General features: G+C 40.5%; 1 protein-coding gene across 2 annotated transcripts in view; it reads right to left on the reverse strand.

The window, feature by feature from the left end:
* SLC6A1 (solute carrier family 6 member 1) overlaps positions 1-15592 on the reverse strand; it is a 130148-nt gene that overhangs the window by 82920 nt on the left and 31636 nt on the right. Inside the window, exons 1-2 of one of the 2 annotated variants that reach the window (XM_068960335.1) lie at positions 14741-14804; positions 114-231 (exon numbers count right to left, since the gene is read on the reverse strand). The gene's annotated coding sequence lies outside the window, so the exon portion shown is untranslated. Of the gene's footprint in view, positions 1-113; positions 232-14740; positions 14805-15592 lie in introns of those variants that run through there. The other variant, XM_068960336.1, reaches the window with a different exon arrangement.

Genomic DNA, 15592 nt, shown 5'->3' on the forward strand with positions numbered 1-15592 from the left:
CATTCTGTACCACACTTGCAAAGATGTCTTCGAAGCTGTCCTGTCAGTGGCTCTTTGACAACATTACTGAAGCAAAGGAGAAATGAAATGCCCAAGAACATGCAAGCACTTACCTATTTAGGAGGATGGCACCCTTCTGATTGCACTGAATATTAGAAATGATGCTTCTTGTTTCAGATGCTTCAGTATTGCATGGCTTTGCCTGAGAGATCATTTGCTAGCTAGCATCTCCTGAAAAAGTGTAGAGCAATGCAATTAGACAGCACAGAAATGTGGTTTCCAAGGGTCGAATCTCTTGCAGAACTGGGGAAGACATTTTGATTTAGGTTTGGTGAGTTACCTATGATAGTTTTCCATTAAAATAACTTCTGAATCCCGAAATAAAAGTTGGAATTTTTCAAAGCTGTCTTAGAAGGCCAGATGGCCATCTGATATTCAAATTAGTGGGTTTTTCTCTTGAAAGTTTTCACTGGGGTACATCACAGCTAGGTAAGAAAGTTAGCAGTACTACACCTATGCCTTTGAATGTACATTCAGGTGCCTACTACCCAATCTGCCATTTAAAACCCATTATAAATCCTGTTCTGAATCAAAATGATAAGATACTACTCAATGATGTGGGAGATCCCCTTTGAAAAATGAGAACATTTATGCTTTATTTCAAGCAAAGCAACTTTGGGAACATTTTGCTGTCCAAAGACACGCTCCCCAAGCCCACTGTTTTTGACCCGTCAGTCTAAATGACTTTGTTTCTCTCAGTCGTAAGACACCTATGCAAGCAGAATGTGGATTTTGTACATGCCAGCAAGGCATCAGGACTCTCTTGGAGCCCTTAAAACCCAGTGCACATGAGCCCATCTCAGCAGCCCTCCTGGCCCCAGAATGTGCAACCTGGACATTGAGGATACGGAGCACAAATCTATGCTGCCCAGCTGTACGATGCAGAATGGGTAACAGCAGGTGGTAAAATACAGACTATATTTAAATGCAATGGGATATTCATAGCCATCTTTTCTGATAGTTAAAGAAAGAAAGTTTTCTGGATAATTTCTCTTAAGGTTAATATTGAGGAAAGAGTACCTTTTGCTCTAGCTATGAAGTATCTGGAGCCCCTTAATGCTGGACTTAGAAGAAGAGGCTTGATGGTCTATATGCTGCTAGGAATGGAAACGCAGTACTAAGCTCTACAGAATGAGATACTAGAAATCCTATGGTTATACATTAAACAGAAAGCCCACGGTACCATTAAACAGGTAGCTGATGCAAAGTTACAAAACTTCAGTGATAAACCCCTCTCCAAGCTCACAGCCAGCTGAAACAATCAGCAACACATTGGCCTTTGTGGGAGAAAACCAGGTATGTGAGCTCTGCACTCTGAAAGGAAAAGAAGGTGAATTTCCCCACAACATATCAGACATGGATGATGGATGCTCACCAGAGAGGAAACGAAAAGCCACTTTAATGTTATTACATTATTATGTTATTCCATAATGTTATTCTTGTGAATCACTTCATGTGACTGGTATTATAGTCTGCAACCTGAGAGCCAAGGTCCCCTGCCAGTGAGAATGGATACTTGAACAGTGATGGCAGAATTTGACTTGGAGATAGAACTAATTTTCTTACAGAAAGGATAGTTCTGAGTCTATATCCTTCTAATGCAAATAACAAGGCTTTTCTTTAATCAGATAGACAAGATTTTTTTCCTGATTTTCCAGCATCAAAGCAGCCAAGCACATTCCTAGAAGATACAATTTTACGATGAAATGTTTTGGGACATAGATGTGATCTTAATATCTACTATTAGGTAGAAAATATCTAATCTTAAATTTCTACTGGCCTTTATATGAAAGAAAACTTTGTTGTTAGTAGTAGATTGTCTATGCTTTCTCAACAGAGCGGACAACTCTCTTCGGAGCTCATTTTCTTTTTCAAGTCTAGCCCCATGTTGTCAGTATTGTCCCGTGGTTCTTTAGAAAAACATGCACTTCTGTTTTTATATGAAAAAGCTGATTATCTTGCAACTTTCTTGCAGTGTTACCACTCATAGATAATGGATAACTTACTGCCTACACCAGGTTAATATCAGAATTGTTTGATGCCAGGTGGAATGAGCAGGAGGAGGTGACTGAAGCATATTCATGGATGTGTTGACTTTATCTCCGAAGACCTCTTTGGAATATCTACTTCTCCTTGATTGGGGGTCAGTAGAGGGAAATAAATCAGAGCAAAACCTATGCTGTAAAACTTCAGTGAGAACATAGACCTTGGCTGTGAGGGCCCTTCCATGAGCAACTGAGACTACTTTGCATAGCGTGTTTTCACACAATCTCAGGCTGTCTGTTTGGGAGAGTAACAGAGCTGCTAGCACACGTTCTTCTGGAGAAATGAGAGGGATAATAGCAAGGAGGCAGCTGGATCATACCTCTCCCCACTCATCCAGACCAGCTGGTTGGGGGAGAAGAGAATAATACAGGAAAGGATATAATGATTTATTCTGTGCAATCCACAGTTAGCCAGGAGTCTCCTTGGCTGCTCCTAGGGAGGAGCCTGCCTCTTGCAACAGGCTCTAGATATCAGGATGAATAGCTACAGCAGCTCCTTGGAGTTTGGTCAAAAGGAGGCATATTTCCATTAATATTTAAGAGAGTACGTGCTGATGATCCAGTCTTGCAACATACAGGAGACTCAGTTTCACTGAAGAGAGGTTTCTCTCTTTGGCTCAGGTGGAGAGCAGTGATGGGGAAAGTTTTGATGACTGGAGAAGAGAGGTGCTGCTGCTGCTGGTGCAGGAGCCAAAAACAAAGCCAGGAAGAACAAACAGAGAACTTAGAGATTGCCTCTCAAGTCTACTTAGAAGTCCAGGAAAAAATGAATGTAAACCCTTTTAAAGCTTAGACGGCCCATCAGAAACTGGGATGTGCCCTATGTAATTTTTTTAATGTTTTGTCACAAAATCTTAAGTACTAAAACAACTGTCATAAAAGGATGCCTGTCACCTATGGGAGCAGGCAAATGACAAATGAGGAAAGACAACGTCCATTTCCCACTAAGTTTCATTTCTTAAAATCAAGTGCATTGCAGTTCATAGCAACATACTGCAACACAATGGCTATGTGATAAAAATATAGTCTTAGTCACTTGTGCTGGATACTTCTAGGGAAAGCTGAAAAGCTTTCCCGTAACATACTTGAGCACAAAGAAATTCTCTGATCCTCACTGGTGACTTGCTTATGCTTAAAGATTATGGCTCTTTAATTCAGGTATAGATGGTTCCATTGCTCACAAACTGTAAATTGCCGGTTGACCAGCTGACCGTTAAGGAGACCATTTGTCTCAGCCATGTCCTGTGCTTGTTGTTGCCATAGGTTCTCAGTCTCTACGCAATGCCTCTGCTTAATCTGTTTTTATTCTTCTTTCTGCTACAGTTCCAGCCTGTTTAATCTTCCCCCAAATGAGAACTATCTTCTTGTTTTACCAACGTTTCTGTATTATTTTGGAGCTCTGATAATTTTTGCTAAATTGAATTGTTAGAATATGAAAGCCTGTTGAAAAAGATACTGTTTGACAAAACCAGTCCACTTTTCTTGAATGATGTTTTGATGAAAGTACTAATGCTATTGAAATGTTCCAGTTTAACGTTTTCATACAGAAAGTATTATGCTATAGAAGAATGGGGTCTAAACATGTGAACAAGGTAAGGTTTGCCAGGAAGCATAACATCTTTTATTAGCCAGATGATGTAGCTGAAAAGGTGTCAAAGACTGCTTCTGTTTCAAACCTGAAGCAGGAGCTGCATGCCCCAAGATCTGACTTGTTCACCAATAGCAGCAATTGGTATAATAAAATATATTGTCTTTTCCTCCAAACCTTAACTAGATTTTTATTTTACTGTTTGCAATGACTTGCTGCTTTGAAAAGTTATTATTTTTCTAATTGAATTAAAATATAATAGACTTTTTAAAAAGTCAAACTGAAAACAAGGTTTTCAAATTTTTAGGATTTTGCTTCACTTAGAAAAACAACCAAAATTTTGAAATCTCACTCTCCTTCAGAAAAGGATCTAAATCCTGCTCCTTTTATGTCATTACCTAATTTCTCCGTGAGAGAGTCTCTAAGATCATCTTTCAACTAACTTCACTGGAACTAGGAGGTCCATGCAAAAGGTCCAAGCTATAGATAACAGTATTAGCTCTGCTGAAATAGATGAATCCAAAGGCATGGAGATGAATGACCCTCACTCTCCTGGAAGGAACATTCTTATTCAGGGTGATCAGAGCAGTCCCAGAGAACATACAGAAGAGCAAAGAGGACAGTTAGGCCACGCAATCTGTTATTCGCAAGGCAGCAGATAAGCACTTTCCACTAAGTGACCCAAGTTCATCCATAAAGTTATTCCTTTAATCAGTTGTGTTACACAAAGTCTTTCTGACTCTTCGATGGAGAGTCAGAAGACGGAAGAAAGCTAGAGGAGCTTTAAAGAAAAGAACGCCTAACTGGCCTGTTTGTTTCGTTCAGTAACGCTTTCTTAAACCTACCACTTAATGAGAGAGTTTGCTGATGTGTCATTGTATAACACAGTTGTAATGCACTAGTGGGATGCTGCGTTTGAAATAGCAAGATGCTATGTGGTAATGAAGGGATGTTTTTGCCGTGGTAGGGGGCTATTTATATAGTGGTGGGATGAGATAGACCCTATTTGCCTAATGGTAGGGTGCTGCTTGTGTAGCAATATGACTGTTTTGGCAATGCAGGAGATTGTAAAGTGCTAGCAAGATTTGAAAAACCCCAGCTGCTAAGTGACTTTGTTTTTGTTCTTATTCTTTTCACTGAGGCATGGAGGGAGAAGGCCTAACCTTTTGTTCCAGTTGCATTTTTTACATTTTATGTTGTTTTGTATTATGTTTAACAAACTGCTGGCATCTGGAGTCACAGCAGTCCTTGGCCCTGAAGCAATGTTTCCATTACAGCTTAAGCTTAGGCCCCCCTCCCCCTTTGCCTTTTTATTTGCACAATGATGCAACACCCAGATTCTGTACCCCGCTATGCAATAGCTTAGTCTCATGAAACCGCAGTCACTTTAGGTCCTACCCAGTCCTCTGGTCATTTAATTTATTTTGCTGTACATATAATGGTTTGACCAGACAGATGTGATAATACCTTATGGTAATCAACTGGTTTATGTCTTTTCAAAGACTTCATTCAGAAATCATCTCAATGTATATGACCGGATAGATAAAAAACCCAGGGAGGAGATTTCTATTTTGCCTATTTTGGTATGCTATCCTGGTCACACCTCATTCCTTAGGCTTGATCCAGCTGAATTTTATAACTTAACATTGTACAGGTTGGGAAACTGAGGCACTGATGAATTAAAAAAACAAAACGTGGCAAAATCTACAGCAGAGTCACTGTCTTTGTTCTGGTTCAGATCCTTATCCTTATGACCCTTTTTCCTTTTCCAGAGATAAGAGGTCGTATTTGAGTTCTGCCGCGATAGTAATGGCAGAATCACCATGTCCTTGCACAAGTTCTCCAGCAAACGTATCATCAACCCTTTCTTGTTACTTTCTATATGATAAAAAACCTTTCACTTACCCTTTTAAAATAATGTTTTCCTCTTAAATCTGTGCCTTAGGATTTTTAAGTACCATGAAAATTAGGCTTAAGGAGTCAGCAAACTATGAACTCGCACAGACTAAAGTAATTAACACACTGCAAAACTAAAAACCAGGATCCTGGAAAGGAATTTGCTGAGGTGGAGTTGGACTTCTAGAAGTTGTAAGCATCTACGCGGGAGAGATGTTGTATTCTGGGCACAGCTGGGAAGGTGGGAGAAAGAAGGGTCCATCTGTCACCAAGCATCCAACCCTTTCTCTGTAGGTCTGTTATGTGGCATATTCCAAATAGGGTTAGCAGTACGTTCACCTGTGCTGGCTGCCAAACTGCGAGGGAAATGACAACAGCCACCGGCTGCCAAGATATGGGTACAGTGCAGAGACTGCTGTGTGCATGCACTCAGACACTCTCCTGGGAGGTTGAGGTCTCCTGGCTATACGTCTGCTCTGCTGTCACGCTTGGCCCCACACAGAGCTGCAGATCTGAGACCCAGAAGATCAGAAGAGAGTGCTTTCCATTCATGGAATAGAAGTTTTTCCTCCATTTCCTCTTGGACCCCCGGAGTGTCAGAATAGATGACTCGAAGAAGAGGAAATTGAGCAAAGCAGTTCTGTTAATTTAATTGAGAAAACGTAAAATTCAGATTCTTGGGGTTATATTCTCTTCTTCCCTGAAATGGTGTGTCAGAGGAAAGGATTTGGCCATTAGTATGAAGGGACAGTATTATCCCTACCCATTATTTCCTTTGGAAGTGATAAGTCTCTGTACCCTTCATACTGACACAAATTGATGCATGACGTCTTTTTCCCTTACAGAGAGGGCTAGAGTCAGATTTTAATAATATATCCAGCAGTTTGATTTCCCTCAATTTTAACAGCAGGAGCTAATTTTAAGTTTTCTTTGTGGGATTGGTGAATATGCAGAGGTTTTACAGCCCAAGGTAAATCACATCTATTCTTAATACAGGTCAGAAATGCAGAGGTTATACAATATAATTCTGCCGGATTAGAACTGGAAACAGAGTTAGAGTAAGCCAGGACAAATGAGCAAAGATTGAATCTACCTCTAAGTAATGCACTTGCATCCAGCCAGTAGCACTGAAGATACAGATCTCTTCGAAGGATAAACCACTACATGTTTCCACACACAAAAAAAAAAAAAAAAAACACACATACAAGCCCTCATGAAGTCTTACTTCTTCTTACAGGTTCTGCTTTCTTCACCCTCTCCCTTTACCACAGCTGCATTTTGCCAAAAGTTCTGAATTCTTTTTGGCCACTCTCAATACATCCTCCAAACGCACTTGTAAACTCCCAAAATCTTACAGCTTTCTAGTAGTGACTTTATTAAGGTTGAGTCATCCTCTCTTCTACTCCATCAAAAATTACTTCTGAAAGCCTCGATACTTACTGTCTGTGAACAGGCATAAGTGACTGCAGAGAAAATTTGCTACTACAGCTTTTTCATGCGTTGTGTCAGGAAGCACAAGTGATACCATCTGACTGCAATAGTAGCGCTAGCAATTCAGCCATGGCCTATTTGAAAAGAGATTTCTTTTTAATCTAACAGACCAGGGCATAATAAGAACCAACTTATGAAATCTAAAATTGCATCTATCAGACTAGAAATAGGGAACAGTTTTTTCCTAATAGAAACAGTAAACTCCAATGTCTAAGCAATTGTGATCTTCCATGCGTATTCCACAGGGAAAAAGGGAGAGTAAAATAACGCTTATTCTGTTTAACTGAATTTTCAAAGCAGATAATAGCTTTGAGGTTTACCACATTTCACTTTTGTTATAGATGAATATCTATAAATCGTATCTATATTATGTTTCATGCTATTTCTCTTGCATCGTTTTTTGGCCTTTTCCCATTCTTTTTCTGTGGGGAAAAGTCACTGTATTTCCCCTTCGGAATGAGATTCAGGTGAGCAAAGAGCAGTTCATTATCTTTTGGCAAAGAAATAGCTGCGCTTTGAGTGGTGAAACAGAGGCCGTGACTGTATTAATTGTAGCAACAATTTCAAAGCAAAGTTTTCCCACAGTGTATCATTTTCATCTGTAGTTATTCTGAAATTGCACCTTATAGCTATAATCTTTCGTTTGAGGTAGCAATCTTCTCTAGTTTTGTCAGCTCATGAATTACAAGCATTTTTGCTGAAATAATGACAGATGGCAAACAAATGAGGGATAAACTAACCTGCTAAATAATATGACATGAAATTTAGCAGTTAAATTCCCATCTGGAATGCCTCTACACTCAAATAGTCTTCTAGGGTTTGGGTATGGAGTTACTCAAAGTGCTGCGTGTTTCTGAGTCTGTAATGTAACTTCCAGTCCTTGGCAATAGGCTGACGCACACATGACTGCTCAACTGATATCAAAACCTCGGGGACCACAGAAGGTAGCAATTACATATCCTCACAGGGTGCTCATTGCTTAGGGGGTTTAGACATTATTATTGCAGAAAGCTGCACAGCACACTGCTTAACAGCTATGTCCTGAAAGCTATCAGCACTGATATTGTCATCATATTCTGATTTCGGCTCTCCGTGAAATTTCATGACTTGAGATTCCCTTTTCCTTTCTCGTTAGCACTTTAGATTCACTTTAAAGTAACACAAATCCTAGTTACTTTTCTCATAAACCATTATCCTTTATGCCAGTCTAATCAACCTGTATATTGATATACGCACTCTACTTGAGATGGCATAACAGAAATCAGAAGTAAATACTTGACACATCAACAGCTGAGTTATTCTGGAATATACCAGTGCTAACACACACACACCCAAATAAATCGCCATTTTTGAATGAAAAATGATTTGAAGTATTTTGTATTACTAAATCCAAGGCTTTGTTTCTATAGATTTTAAAATTTTAAATACTATTTTATATTTCTAAATTATACTTCTAGTGTGCATGACTTTCCTTTCAGGTAACGCAGTGTGTGTTCAGACCTCTTCCTCCTATTTTTTCATAACTGCTGGCATTCCCTAAGCAATATACCGACAGCAAGAGCTGACTATAAGGAAAATATTTCAGTACATTGTACTGAACAGGCGTGCACACACACACTCATGTACACAGATTATAACCTACTAATATGTGGCTTAGTCAGGTGTCTCTGTATTAAAAAAACACAGCAGACTAAAATCCAGCTTAGGAAACTGTTTTTAAAAATCTGAATCGTATTAGTTAGTTGGACTTCACATTGTGTTTACATTTCATATTTACTGTGGCCTGTTTTTCAGCAGCATTCAGGAGGTTCATGTTGTCAAATTTTGTACTAAAAAAGTCAAGTTTATTTTATTAAGTCTGTTAGGAACACTGTACCTACACTAACTTTTAAATGCACAAGGTTCTTCAGGGTCAATTTTTTGTTTTTGAAATGTAATACAGCAGTTGGCTCACTACCTAAGATTTTACCATTAATATCACATGCTCAGTCAGCATTACACGTAGATAGAAAAGTGATATTATTTATCATATGTTTTGATATGGTTATACCTTTATTTAGGTATTCTATATAGGTTCTTTCATCATACCTGGAAATTTTTCAAGGTGTGTAGGACTGCCTGGGTGCCAGGCTCTCCTTAATGTTCCTGCAGCTGTTAGTCGTGAGAATATTTCCACTGGAGTCAACAATTTGCAAAGGAAAGACTAGGAGCTCATATCTGAGAACCCGAGTCTAGGCCCAGACCTTCTCTGCTTCAATGTTGATGACCATACTTGAAAAGAGTCAATGATTTGCAAACATACATCCCCTGCTTAATACTAGGACTACTAAAGGGTCTTGGTTCCCATAGTTTCTGTTTTTGTTTTTTTTAAACACTAATTTAGGGCTGTCTAAAATTCTGTTTAAATATTTTTTCCTAATATTTTGCCTCCTCCCACCAACTCCTTTCCTTCAGAGGCAGATTCCCACATAGCAGCTGGTACAGGATACAGCTGTACTGTCTTTATGACAGAGAATTCCCTTGGGCAAAATCTATTGCACGTTGACCACTGAAGCAAAGACTGGTCTAGGTTTGCTATAAGAGATCTAATTTGTAGATAAATAAACAGGTAGAATATACTGTTTCCACCTATAGGAGAATATTTTATTAAAAAAATAAAAGTGGGATGATAGAGACAGTATGCTTGGGGAATATGGAAGACTCATCCATACTGCAGAGCCTAAACAGCTGAGGAACATAAATCCTACGTTGTCAGGGGTCATGGCCATGTGTTGAGCATAGGATTGATGACCAGCAACTGCTCCTAGTTCTGCTGGGATTCTCACGCTAGCCAACTGAGAGGCCTTGGACAGACCAGTCAATGCGTCTGTCAGCCAGTTTTTAGAGCTGTGAAATGGAAATGTAATACCTGTTCACCTGCCTCACGGGGAAATTAGAACTCCTCAGTTTCTAAGAGTACTTTAGGATATAAGGAGCGCTACAAAGTAGTGGTTCTTGTAAGTGGGAATTAATACAATTATTACTTTCTACAGTCAGCTTCACTAACTGCCTATCTGGTTATATACTGGTGCAAAACCACCTGCTAAATGGCCTCTGTTGGTTATCTCAGAAAAGCCTCTGCACAATGTTGTTTCAGAGCTCCTGTGAGGAATGACTGAGTCAGTTCATTTCAGGGTTTAATAGTGTGCTTGAAACCACTCTAAAAACACTGCATAAAGCTTTCTGAGTTTTGAGAGCCCTTGTTTATTCCCATGAGGGATAATTGTGATTTTTATATCCATTTTGAGAGCTTAATTTGTGAATATCAAAGCAGTGCTAACTAGGGGAGAAGCTAAATCACAGTAGTTAAATCCACTGACTTCAAGAAAATTGTGTCAAGTTACAGCAGATGAACACTCTGCTCTGTTTTATCAGACTTTTTTTGAGAAATTGTTCTTTAAAGGCAAACATCTCTGTATGCAGAGAGACTATAAAAAGTCTCTCCGTAGCTTAAGTTTACTTGGACACTGAACATCCAAGCAATGAATTCTTCTCTTGCACCTAGGACCTGGATATCTCCTCTTGGTCTCTCCCCCTTTTTAAAGGGGGGGACTTTTTTTTCTCCTAGAAAAAACACTGAACAGTGGAAGCAGGCCACTGACACTAACTTGTTAAATACCTCACTGACAAGTCCCTTCATTTACCTGTTTTGTTTTCTTTCCATTATTGTAACAGGAGAGGATGTGAAGCTCAATTAGTTAATCCACAGAGCGTCTATAGACTTCTGACTATAGGATTAATATTACAAACAACTACTTAAAAACACACTCTCTGGCTGAATCTAGATAATATTGATTAACTTTTGCTGTACCATGAAGACCAAATGGAATGCTCTGCTGCATTCGGCTCTTGTAGTAAATTTCAGAAGCACTGTTAAAATAAAGCCACATTTCCATTTAAATCATAGATCTAACAAGTCCACCATAAGAATAAAGCTTATATGACTTTACAATCAGAGGCTTAATGGCTAGTTTCACTATAGGTGCAACCGAAGTCCTATTTACTGTATAAGCAGTAAGGCTGCAAGCCAGCATGACCTCCAAAATATGTAAATAAAAATGGAAAGTTAACATTTTCAGGATGGTAATGTTTCCATACATTGATTCCCAGCAAGGTACAGGGTTTTTTTGCCCCCAGAACAACCACACCTGAAATGGGGTGGGGGACAAATGGAAAGGGACCAGCTTAGCAGTAAGCTCAGTAGGATCAAGGAGGTGCTACCTAGCCTGAGAGCAAGAGTCCCCAAGTCAGCCAAGGGAAACCATGATTCCCTTGGCAGGTGGTAGCTCCAGGCTCTGTGTTTGCAGGCCAGCTATAAGTGCTCTCAGAATAAAGAATGTAGATGTCCCTCTTTTTTGGAACCATTTACATTTTTTGATCTGTAAGTTGCACTATCAAGGTATTTCAAAGCCTAATTATGGACTGCAACAATAAGGTGCTCTTTTTGCTGGCCTTTAAATCTGTCTCATGCTAATTTTCTTGGTTGCCCTCTGCTTGAGGATGATTATTTGCTCTCTCAGTTTGTCACCAACACCATCTGTGACTTTTTAGGTGTGCATCTTCCCCATTCTCCTTTTTCCACGATTTTCCAAGTTCTAGGCTGTATGGTTCATCCTTGCACGGAAGGCAAACCACATTGCTGTCCATCCCTACCACCCCTTATGTTAGATGCTGCTGGCTGCGTTAATAGCGGCGTCATCAGGGCTTCCGTGGGCAAACTAGGTTCAGTTTAAATCACTTAAATTTAACTCAACCTGTATAGGCACATTTGGCAAGAATCAGATTAAGGCCCCAAACTAAGTTTATCTTGAGCAATAAGGGCAAGGAGTGCAAGACCTTTAAGAGTTGCTTGCTTACAGTGTCTCTTATGTTTCCATGAGAAGCCAACCAGATTAATCTAGATTTAGTTTACTGAGTGAGCCAGAATATTACATGAGGAAGCAATCTCATATGATGTGCCACTGATGCATCTGTGCTGCTGCTAACCAAGAGTAAAGGGCAGCTCCACCATGCCCTGTCATAGGCCATTGCACAGTGCTTATTGGACTGAAATTGTTTCTCTTACAGTTTCAGTCTTGACAACAAGCATGAGAACATACATTATGGCAATAAGAATGACAAGTGCTGCATGAAAGACCTTTCATATCCCCATTCCCTACCCAAGAGCATCTAGAAGCAATCACCTTAAAATATGACGTATTGGTACCTCAGCTCCTCATCTAAGGACTGAAATCAATTTAGCCTGGAATTTAAAATCCTCAGGACAGTAGGATTTACGAATTAACTGCCTTGCAAGCAAGAGGCTTTTATTCCTGGGTCATCAGATCTTTCAGCCTGCACGATGCCTGGAAACAAAGCCTTTCTGCTGTCCCTATAGCTGCTAGCTACTCAGCTCCTGGTAGTCCAGTCTTCAGCAAACATCTGGGCAGGAGCTCTTACATCTCTTCCCTGCAGTCTTTCACCCTCCTGAAACCTGGTGATGGTTTTACAGCCTAAGTTCCTTCCAGAAAACCTGCTCCCTTATAGAGCTTCACTGATTAGCTCTGCACATCTGCATTTGTCTTTATTCCTTCACCTTTTCTTGCTGATGCAGCAGCCTGTAGCCACAAGTTACCTCTGTTAATCTATATATCACTTTATTATAAGATACTTATTAGAAATTGATCTTAGCAAGCAGAATGAAATCACAATCTGGCCATGGATTTCTGGAAAGTTTTGGGCTAGGAGATGTCAGAGGATCTCAGCAATGAGCTGCTGCATGATCTGCACTGAGCTTTCACTGCACGCCTTGAGCAATAGTAGCACTGTTTTCTGCTTCCTGCCTCTGCTTTCAGGACTGCAGATGAATAAGTCTCCTCTTTCTCCCTTTTCCATGAGGTGGAAATGACAGGCCAGGCGTTCTTCTTTAAAGCTCTGCTGACTACAAGCAGTGAGCTTTCATTCCCGTTATAACAGCATTTAATACATTATTAAAGAAATGGCCATACTATCTTTCTTTAGAGAGCAATGGTGTTTGAGGTATGATATTGAACAGTAAATGAGCATAATTAAAGGAGTCTTTCATACATTATTTACAAATTTACTGCACAACTGTAGAGCGGTTTTAGCCCACGGAAGAGCAATGCTGGGTGACAAAGCTTGGGTTGATTTGTGTCAATGACTGGAAGAAGCATGTGGGAACTGAAGTGCACATGGTATCAAACAAGATAAAACAATATAAAAAAAATGCTATTTCCTCTGTCCCATCATAAGTTTCTCACTGAAGGCTTAAGACCCACTGGCCTGTTTCTTTTTTTTTCCCCCTTCATTTTCCTTGTATATACAACTAAGACCTATAGCAACCCTTTTTATTTATTTTTTTAAATCTTCTTCACTGCACAGAATTTTTAAAATGATGACATGTGCAATAGTGTGTAAGGGACTGATATCCAGTGACATCACAACTCAGGAATGAAAGAGCTGCTAAAGCAGCCAAACCTGTGCTCCCAAGGCATGTGTGATTCCCCAGCTCACAGGACACCGAGAAAGCCATGCAAATGCTCCCCAAAACATTAACATGTTACCTGCAGGCTGCTTAGGGGAAAGCACATCACTCAATACATGACAGGAGCTGGGGAGCAAGGGAGGCGGAGGGCAGAAACTCCCCCAAATCCCGCACACAGCTAAGATGCGGATAGAAAAGGCAGGACCTACTCTCCAAAGATTAGAGCACAGCAGAGGCAGCTCCGTTGCCGCACGACTGTTCCTGCCCTTCTCTGTGCCTGCCCCAGCACTCGCTGCGCGGAGCGGCCCTGCAGCACTGCACTCCGTCGTGCTTGGAGGAGATGCACCCACTGCTGCACCCCTCTCCCTTTTTATTTTGGGGGGGGGGGGGGGGAAGGGGGCTTTAGTCCCTTTTTGTGCAGCATCATTCTTCCCCGCCTAGTTCAGCTGAGGGCCAAAGTTAAAAAAGGCACCTTATAAACTGATCAAGACAACAGGGAAATAACCCGGGCTAACCAGATTTTGCATTTAGTCTCTTGCAGCTGGTATCCGAGTTGAGGATTTCAGGAAGAAAGAGTTCCTTAATTTCTTTCCACAGAAAAGGCGTTCTTTACCAGGGTTAAACATTTTTCCTCTCTCTTCCCTGCCCCCAAATTGGCTCATCCATCACTTGAGTCAATATGAATGCAAAGATTTTTGGTGGATTTGTTGTCATGGAAACCACTTCTCCGCTGTGATATCCCTTACAGGCTTTCCAGACCTTTTCTTGCCTTTAAATTACCATTCTGTCCTACATCCTGAGCACACCAGATTTTAATTCCACATTGTGAACTTCATTTGAAAACAAAATATGCACAATTACAGCAAAACCAACGGCCAAAAGATAAACAGTCCCTGCTGGAAGACAGCAGCAGCTCCGAGCGAGTACCAGCCCACAGTCCCAAAATGGCTGCGCAGGAAAGCAGAGCCAGAAGCCCGCTCCCTCCGAGGGCTGTCAGCACGTGAGTTACTACTCCTGCGAGAGAGGCTTTGTTCCTCTTTCCTCTCTGGAGCTGCTTTGTTGTCCAGAGAAAGCCTCATTTTGTGATTAAGGTAGTAGGGCGTGAAATCAGGATCCAGACCAGTTAGAGTTACTCACATAAATCAAGTTTGCAGGATGTGATCTCTGGAGACCCTTCTCCTATTTCCAACTGCAACAAACTGCTAGTCAAGTCACTTAGCTTTTTGCTAGCTAGCTTAACTTGGCTTTATAGAATAGCTAAGCAAATAAGTTACCTATATAGCAGATATGCAGAGAGACCAAGATAGTGCTGAGGAATCAAAGATCAGATTAAAAGCTTCGTATTACTATCAGCCTGTCATTACTCATAGCGCATTCATAAACAGCTGTCATGTTCCAGTTCTAACCTTCTGCATGTTTCGCTGGGAGATAATATAAACCCTTTTACATTTTTGTGCTAGTTTAGAAATTAAAGTGTAGGAAGCTTTCCTAAAACACCCAAGAAATTTAGGAACATAGTTCCTATTTAAGACGAATGCAGTCTGTATTCTTAACTTAACAAAGGACATCTAATTCATAGGGAACCACAGTCTAGAGCAAAGTAATGCAAGAGAGTAAGAAAGAAACAAAAGGCAAGAAGTCCACTTTACAGCAGTGGGGAGACTTCAGGAGGCAGCAGGAAACCAGAGTGATAGTGGGAGAGTTTGATTTTTGATTTCCCTTTTTTTGTCCTCCCCCTGCCCCCGTGCTAAACTGTTACTTTGACTTAGCGAAACTTGTTATTTGCTGGTATTGGTTTACCTCACCAACACTTGTAGCTGAGTCAGGGCTATAAAAAGCATTAAGAATGCAAAGAACTGTTATCTGCTTGCCGAGCCTGCAAGTCACTTCAGGGCCACATCCCTGCACGGCTCGGCAAAGGAGGCCTGCTTTGCGTCAAATTAGTTTTGTTAGATCTGGGCAGTCATTTTGTTTGTTTTTTTAAGCACT

Source organism: Struthio camelus, chromosome 14 (assembly GCF_040807025.1).
Source record: "Struthio camelus isolate bStrCam1 chromosome 14, bStrCam1.hap1, whole genome shotgun sequence".
Classification (NCBI taxonomy): Eukaryota; Metazoa; Chordata; class Aves; order Struthioniformes; family Struthionidae; genus Struthio; species Struthio camelus.